The 8,069-nt window shown below is 32.3% G+C and overlaps 1 long non-coding RNA gene across 1 annotated transcript; it reads left to right on the forward strand.

Annotated features, from left to right (window-relative positions):
- Positions 1 to 4,495: 4,495 nt before the first annotated feature.
- On the forward strand, positions 4,496 to 6,087 carry LOC109212725. Its single transcript, XR_002065904.1, has 2 exons — positions 4,496 to 4,646; positions 4,972 to 6,087. It is a non-coding gene; the product is annotated as an uncharacterized LOC109212725 (long non-coding RNA).
- Positions 6,088 to 8,069: the final 1,982 nt, after the last annotated feature.

Raw genomic sequence — 8,069 nt, forward strand, 5'->3', positions numbered from 1 at the left:
ATTTTATTCTAAAAGGAATATTTTAAGAATAAAATAGTAAAAATCTTGGTCAAACTTAAAGTGCTTATAAGCTAAAAATTCAAAAGCTGGGGTTGACCAGCTTAATAAGCACTTTTAACTTTACCAAATGCGTAAATAAACCAAAAAGTACTTATAAACTAACCTCTTAATCCCTGCCAAACTAGCTTCTTCATTAATATACGTTTTTTTTTTCTTCAAAAAAGAGTCCGAACTATGTGACTAAAGAATCTTTAGTGATGCGCAAAATTTTTCCAACAATCTCTGATTATCAGTATGCCACTGACAAAGCAAGGCACATGTGGATCTGGTCGGGTCAGTACATCATTTGCCCTTAAAAATTGGTATTTTTACCTTCCTATACGTTATTTATACATTATTTAATTTAGCAATTTCCTTAACAAATTATAATGGGCTGGGATGGGTCAAAATAAAGGGAGAAATTCAAAAAGGGAAACTTACAAAAATGTCCCAAATAAATCTCAACTTACCAACCTCTAGCCATTAGTCATAAACTTACCAAAACTAGCCAACAAAAATTGAAAAACCAAATAATAGGGTTCTTTCTCTCAAAGAATCACATGCAAAAATCACCTTTCATATTTTTAAGTGTGATTAACAACATTAGATACAAGACGGAAAAGAAATTTCATGGACGGGGTAGCAAATAAGGTGATGAAATACAAAAATCTATACAAATATTCCAAAAATCTAAACAAAAAAGGAACTTTTTCTATGGGTATAGTTAAAATTCATTGAAAATATATAGATAAGTCAATATACAAAATTTGAGGAAGATTGGAGGTGATTTGGACTGGTTTTGTATCAAATTCATAATTAAATCGAGTTCAAAAAAGTCTTCTGCGATACATGTATCAAACATGTATCACGCATGTATCTCACACACAAGTATACATGGATATATATGTGATACACAATTGATACAAATATGATACATATGTGATACACAAATGATACAGAGCGTGATACACATATCATTTTTTTCATGTTCAGCTTTTACTTCGAATTTTCAATTCAAACCACCTCAAAACTTCACCAAATCATCTGAAAACTGAGATTCAAGCTCCTTAAGTTGTGCCCAATCTATTCTAATAACACCCACTCAAAACAAAGCAAAAATTTGATATTTTTTTGCTACAAATAGGTAATTGGCTAATTTGGCTAATATTAGTAATATTTTATCAATTGGCCAATTTTTGTAATGAGCTACCTATAAATGGACATAGCTGGTAATTTCCCATTCAAAAATAGTTAGATTTACAAATGGTCATTCAAAAATAGCCACAATTTCAAAAGTAATCGAAATTTAGTTATTTTTCATGTAAAATAAATCTGAATGAAGACACTGTTTAAAATACGGAAAAATACTCCAATATAATATACTGAAGTTCCATTATATTATACTAGAGTTTCAGTATAATATAACAATCCAGCGTAATATACCGGAGATTGGAGTACCGGTGCACCGATCTCCAATATATTATGCTGGAACTTCCGTGTTGCAGCAAAATAGTAGCTATTTTTCAATTACTTTGCAAATTCTGGCTATTTTTGAAGGAATTTTTACATTCCTATGCCGTATAGGAAACTATATTACCCTCAATGTTTAAGGTTTGATATAATTACATTTAGTATACCTAATTACCAATTCTATACCATAAGGCGTTTTAACTGTACATAATTGTACCTTATATCACTCCTAAATTTATGGTACCTTATATTCCTCCAAATCCCCACCCCCCATATTTCTATCTCCCAACCCCACACCCTCACCCACGTATCACCACACACCCACGTCTCAAACCATTATTCCCTCTACTAAAACCAGAAAAATAATTGAAACCCTCTACCATTAACATCCAAAATCAAGGTTTTTTCTTCTACAACTAGTCAAAATTGAAGTAAAATCTTCAAAGTTCATACACAACAATAACTTTTGATGGTTATGATTTCGGGTTCCTTCAGTAATATAAGAGGAAAGGAAAAGAGAGCGGCAATTCCACCATTGACAGCCATTAAAAAGCTTTGAAGCTTTGAATTCAAATTTGAATTTTCAAAAATCATTATTTGTTTGGATTGGGTGTTGTTGTAAATATTTGGGAATATGGTTTGGAGTTTATATCTCAATTTTGAGGGGTTTTGGTGAAGATTAGACTTGGTTTTGGCTGAATTTCAGATTGAAACTCGAAGAAGAAGAAGAAGAAGAAGACATGACATACATTATATTGCAACAATTGTAGACAAATTGGAGAAATATTGTAGAAAAATTGTAGACTGTTTTTTATTTATTTTTGAGCTTTTGTGTTTTTGTGTTAAAAGTTTTGATGGGAGCTTGTTATTCCACTTCGTCTATTTTGGAGCTAACTTGTGCAGATGAGAAGATGTATTTTAAGTTATATATATTGCTATACCTTTAAATTCAAGAAAGTATGGTTGTATTGTATTTAAAGAGGCGTGAATTTGTAGAATAGGTTGAATGTGAGGAATAAGTCAAATAAAACTCACAATGGCTTGTTTTCTATATTTAATCTACAACAAAACTACATATCATTTGAAAATTAATATGAAAATATAGAATTTCAATGTTTCTGCAAATTATCTACAAAATTTCTACAAACTGTTCATAACAGAATTTATCTTTATTTTTATGCATGTTCGTCTGGAACACTAAAGTTACTTGATATGCCAACATCTCTCGTTATAGAGGAATACAACTTATCTATAATTTTCTACGACTTTCACACATTATTTTCACCCAGTTAAATATAACTACAATAACATAAAATTTGAGCTTTGTGTTTTTGTGTTAAAAATTTTGATGGGAGCTTGTTATTCCACTTCGACTGTTTTGGAGCTAACTTGTGCAGAGGAGAAGATGTTTTTTAAGTTATACATATTGCTATACCTGTAAATTCAAGAAAGTATGGTTGTATTGTACTTAAAGAGGCGTGAATTTGTAGAATAGGTTGAATGTGAGGAATGAGTCAACTAAGACTCACAATGGCTTGTTTTCTACATTTATGCTACAATAAAACTGCATATCATTTGAAAAATTAATATGAAAACAGAATTTCAATGTTTCTACAAATTATCTACAAAATTTCGACAACTATTCATAACATAATTTATCTTTATTTTCATCTTTATACAAAATTTATGCAATATGTCTTTTATATATTTTGTATCTGATTTATACATATTAAAAATAATTTTCATACAACTAATTATATATTATACAACTTATCTACAAATTATCTACAATTTTCGTACATTATTTCTACTAAGTTATATACAACTACAATATAATACCACTTAAATATAATTTTTATACAATGTTGTTCAACTTTCATACAATAGTTAAATGAATTAAAGAAAAATAAATAAATAATAGAATACAAATTTTCTACAATTTAACTACAATTTTTCTACAATTTCTGCAATATAATTTATGTCATGTGTTCTTCTTCTTCTTCTTCTTCGAGTTTCAATCCGAAATTCAGCCAAAACCAAGTCTAATCTTCACCAAAACCCCTCAAAATTGAGATATAAACTCCAAACCATATTCTCAATTATTTGCAACAACACCCAGTCCAAACAAATAATGATTTTTAAAAACCCAAATTTGAATTCAAAACTTCAAAGCTTTTTAATGGCTGTCAATGGTGGAATTGCTGCTCTCTTTTCCTTTGCTTTGTGTTACTGAAATTTGGACATAATTGCGTTTGATGTAGAAGAATTGTAGAAGATTAGTCGTTTTTGATTTGTGAATTGTAGAAGAATAATCAATTCGTTTTTGAATTGTAGAAGAATAATTGCGTTTGATGTAGAGACGCTAAATTTGAAAGAAAACTGACGAAGAAGATTAATGTGCGTGATTTGCGTTTGGAAGATCTGGAAGAATATTTAATCCCCCAATTTTAGCGTGCCTAAATAAGGAATCGTACAACTACAATGATTCCTTATTTAATGTATGATCTATATTTTGTAGAAATACTATTAGCATGAAGGGTAATATGCAAACTATGAACATATTTAGTAATATAGTTTTCTATATGGTATAGGAAGGAAAATTTCCCATTTTTGAAGCCCGTACTACTTTTACCAAAATAAAAGCTTTAGAGCCCGTTTGGCTTAGCTGATTTAAAGTAGCTGATAAGCATTAGGTGCTGAAAAATACTTTTAAGTGCTGAAGCTGATTTAAAAAATAAGCAGTTACGTGTTTGGATAAAAGTGCTGAAATTAATAATATGCAGCTGAAGAACTGGATATACGAAGAGTTTTGTTTTAAAAAGAAGTATTTTAGGGATAGAATAGTAAATATTTTGGTCAAACTTAAAGTGCTTATAAGCTGAAATTTGATAAGTTGGGGGAGACCAACTTATGGCTTTTGGCTTATTTTTGGCTCATAAGCACTTAACTTATAAGCACTTTTAATTTTACGAAACACCTACATAAGCTAAAAAGTGAAACACCCTCTTAGTCTAGGTTTTCACCTCCATAGTCCATATACGCAGTCTCCGTTGGCCAGGGAATTTTCTTCCCAAAGGCCAAAGCCATCACTGATTCATCGAGAGAAATCATTGCCTGAGGAGGATCGACAGGAGACAGTATGTGTTTTATTTATTTTTTTGGGATAACTTTTTTTTTTTTCAATTTAGAATATAATCAGATTTGATCCTTTGGAAATTCTTTAAGATGTGCGGTATTCTTTGGACTTCAATAGAATTTCAATATATTCTGTTTGCAAGTCAATTATTCCTATTTAGAAGATGGGCAAAACGTAAATCCTCATGTTTTACTTTGCAAATGCATTAGTAAATAATTAACTCCTGGTTCAGGGTAATTTTCAACTCTAGATGTATCATTTGTGAAGGAAACAAAATACAAATTAGCACTTATTATTGTAAGCCCTCATCATTGATCTGAATGCAGATATTGGATCTTTGGAGATGCGAACATTAGCAGTGTCCTTGTTGTGGCAGCAAAGTTTGGATAGGGCTAAGAATGGCCTCCACTAAACCAACTTGCTGAGCTTGAAATGCTAAAATCTAAGGGCCTCAACCCAATATGTTAATTTCAATAGACATTGATGAAGCTGAGTTGACTTTTCAAAGATTTGAAATATTTATGCAGATGTGGACGAGGGAAAACTGTTGTGATCGCATGAGTTTATTTGATGAAGTTTGATAATGATTTGATGGAATTCCTTGTTTTGCGGTAGCAACGGTCGTCCAATTTACGTCTCAAATGTTTCTAATATCAACTTATCAACTCAGACAAATATCTCATTTGATTTGTCTGCATTGAATCATTATTAAATTTACATCTTTGTCTGAGTTGATAAGATGATCCCTGAGACATGTATACTCTATGAAAGATTTCTCAAGATGGTCTCCATTGCATCGGTGGCTTCAAAACAAGGGATTTTCATCAGTTCATTTTGGAACTTGATATTGAATAAACTTGTGTTGAGAACCGACAGTTTTCTTTTTCCAAATTTGTATAAATGTTTGATTTTTGAGAAGTTAACTCCAGCTTCATCAAGCTCTCTTGCACTTGAACGTGAAGATATGTTGAGTTCCTTAGTTTTTGTCATCTCTTTGGATGTAAACATTTGCAAACGAATTACTTACTTGCAACAGGCTATCCGTGCTCACCATCACACGAGAAAGCTCAGCTCACCAACTGACTCGTCAATATAAGGTACCTGTCATAATTGCTGACTTACCAGCTTTTACATCTTAATTAGTTATTCTTTTAATTCTTGTTGAACTCAAAAAGGGGGAAGATAGTAACAATTTATTACAATTAAATGAAGAAGCTAAAAAGAAGAATGACAAAGAATTCCTCCATTGTAGAAGTATTGTGGAAAAGCTGACTATATTGCTTTCAGTGGCTGGTGAACCTTTCAAAACTGGCAAATCTACTTTTATCTTATTGTTGAATGCAATACTCAAAAATGTACAAGTGACTACTGAAACAGTAACAAAAGAAATAAAAGAGGAGAGGTTTCCCTTGCTGGTATATAATGGTATTGAGATTCTTTTATTCAGTAATGTATTTATTGTTTCCTTGTGCTTTCAAGTAATGTTGTCTTTGCTCAAAGTAACGCTTAATTCCCTTTTACCTGTTAGTTGAAAACTGAACCTAATACAATTTGCTTCAGGGGCTATGATGCCATAAAAGTTATCCAAATCTTTCTGCTTTGTACTTGACATCAAAGGTATATTGATCACAAGAGCTTACATTACTCTCTTGAATTTCTGATTTTTTTGTTCTGTACATGGTGATATAATTCATCAATGAGCATGAAAAGGATACACTCGAACATCTGATTACTGCTATGTTATCGTGCCAAAAGAGTTTCATTCACATGGATTGATACAAGTCACTGAGGATCCAAAAGATGATCTGGTATTAATTGATATAATGGCTCTAAGTTGGAAGATCTGCATAAGTTATTTTGGCTAGCCCATATTGTCTATACGTTTTTTCAATATATTTTGCATATATTGTTGATGAAATTTGTGCCATTGTGTATATTTGTTACGCCAGATTTTAAGGTTCTATGTTTTGTTCATACTGAAAGACAATTATCTTCAAGAAAGACGATTACTCTGAGGCAAGCCAAAGGAAATAAAAAATGAACTGCAATAGGTCCAGCGTGATGTTGATCCTGAAGGCCATTTGGTGTGTCGAAACTTGGTTCTTTCAAAACAATTTTATGTCTACCTAATCAAGTTTGGTAATCTAATCGGATGTTTACCTAATCAAGTTTAGTAGTCTATTAGTATGAACGCTCTTCCTTGTTGCTGGTTCGTTCGACTGGAACTGAATTTCAGAAAGCTTGATGTTTGCACAATGACGTCCACCGTTGGGCCAATTCCAACACATTGAACACAAGCCATATTTGCCGTAAAAATAGCACGGGCTAGCCAATTTTTGGACTGATAATTGAAAAATAGCCACTATGTTGCTGAAACACAGAAGTTCCAGCATAATATACTGGAGATTGGTACTCCCAGTGGTGGACGCAGGATCTCCGGGAAGGGGGTTCAATTTTTTTTTTTAGCTAGTGTTAGTTGAACCTATGACCTTATGAAGGTTTTGAACCCCCTTGACCACTAAACTACAATTTTGGGTTGTGTTAAGGGGGTTCAAAACGTAAAAATTATACGGGGCGCCCTATTTGGTCGCTCCCATTTAACCTATACCCATTTTTTTTTAAGCTTTTAACTTGTACCCATTTTTTAAAAAACTTCAGCTCCCTTTATCCTCCTTCATTTTCTTTTTTCTTCTTCTCCCGTGGCCCTCTTGTGCGGTTTTTCTCTCTACTGGGTTTGCACCCTGTGGTATCATTTTAAACAATCGTATTGCTTCATTCTGTTATGAAACAGAACTTCTAACGAGAATTGATTCGTCGTAAACCAACCTTTGTTTGAGAAAACTCTCTGAGGGTTACCAAGATCAGGACCAAGTCCCATATTCACCAAATATTGACACATATCTTCCCATTTATTTAACAAATTACAGTGTTTCAGCATGTCTTAATTAAACTAGAACATCTTGATAGTGGGATTCCCCAGTTACAAAGACAAGAACTTCAGCTCTAGTACCTAATATTAATAGGTGGTAAAAAAAACTTCAGCTCTAGAGCTGAACTTTAGGCCCTGTTAGTAAAACTAGAAGCTTATTTGTTGCTGCTAGATCTCTTAGCTAGTTCTCTCATTTTGCAAGTGTTAGTAAAACTAGAAGCTTATTTGCCCCCTCCATTGTAACTTTTGTTTATTTGGATATGTGTGATGCCCTTGTTTGAAATGGTAGTTATTATGTTTTTCATGAGTATGTATTATACGATTACTTGACGTGTGAAAACTAGAGAAGCATGAATTAGCCTCTTGGTCGGTAACTGAAGTTGTCTAAGAAAGAACTTGTTCGCTCAAAAAATGTTACACATCTTACGAGTACAAAACAATATAAATTAATCCCGGGATAATCATAGCAAATCGTAATAATCCGTTGGACCAATT

The sequence above is a fragment of the Nicotiana attenuata genome, unplaced genomic scaffold, assembly GCF_001879085.1.
Source record: "Nicotiana attenuata strain UT unplaced genomic scaffold, NIATTr2, whole genome shotgun sequence".
In the NCBI taxonomy this organism is placed as follows: Eukaryota; Viridiplantae; Streptophyta; class Magnoliopsida; order Solanales; family Solanaceae; genus Nicotiana; species Nicotiana attenuata.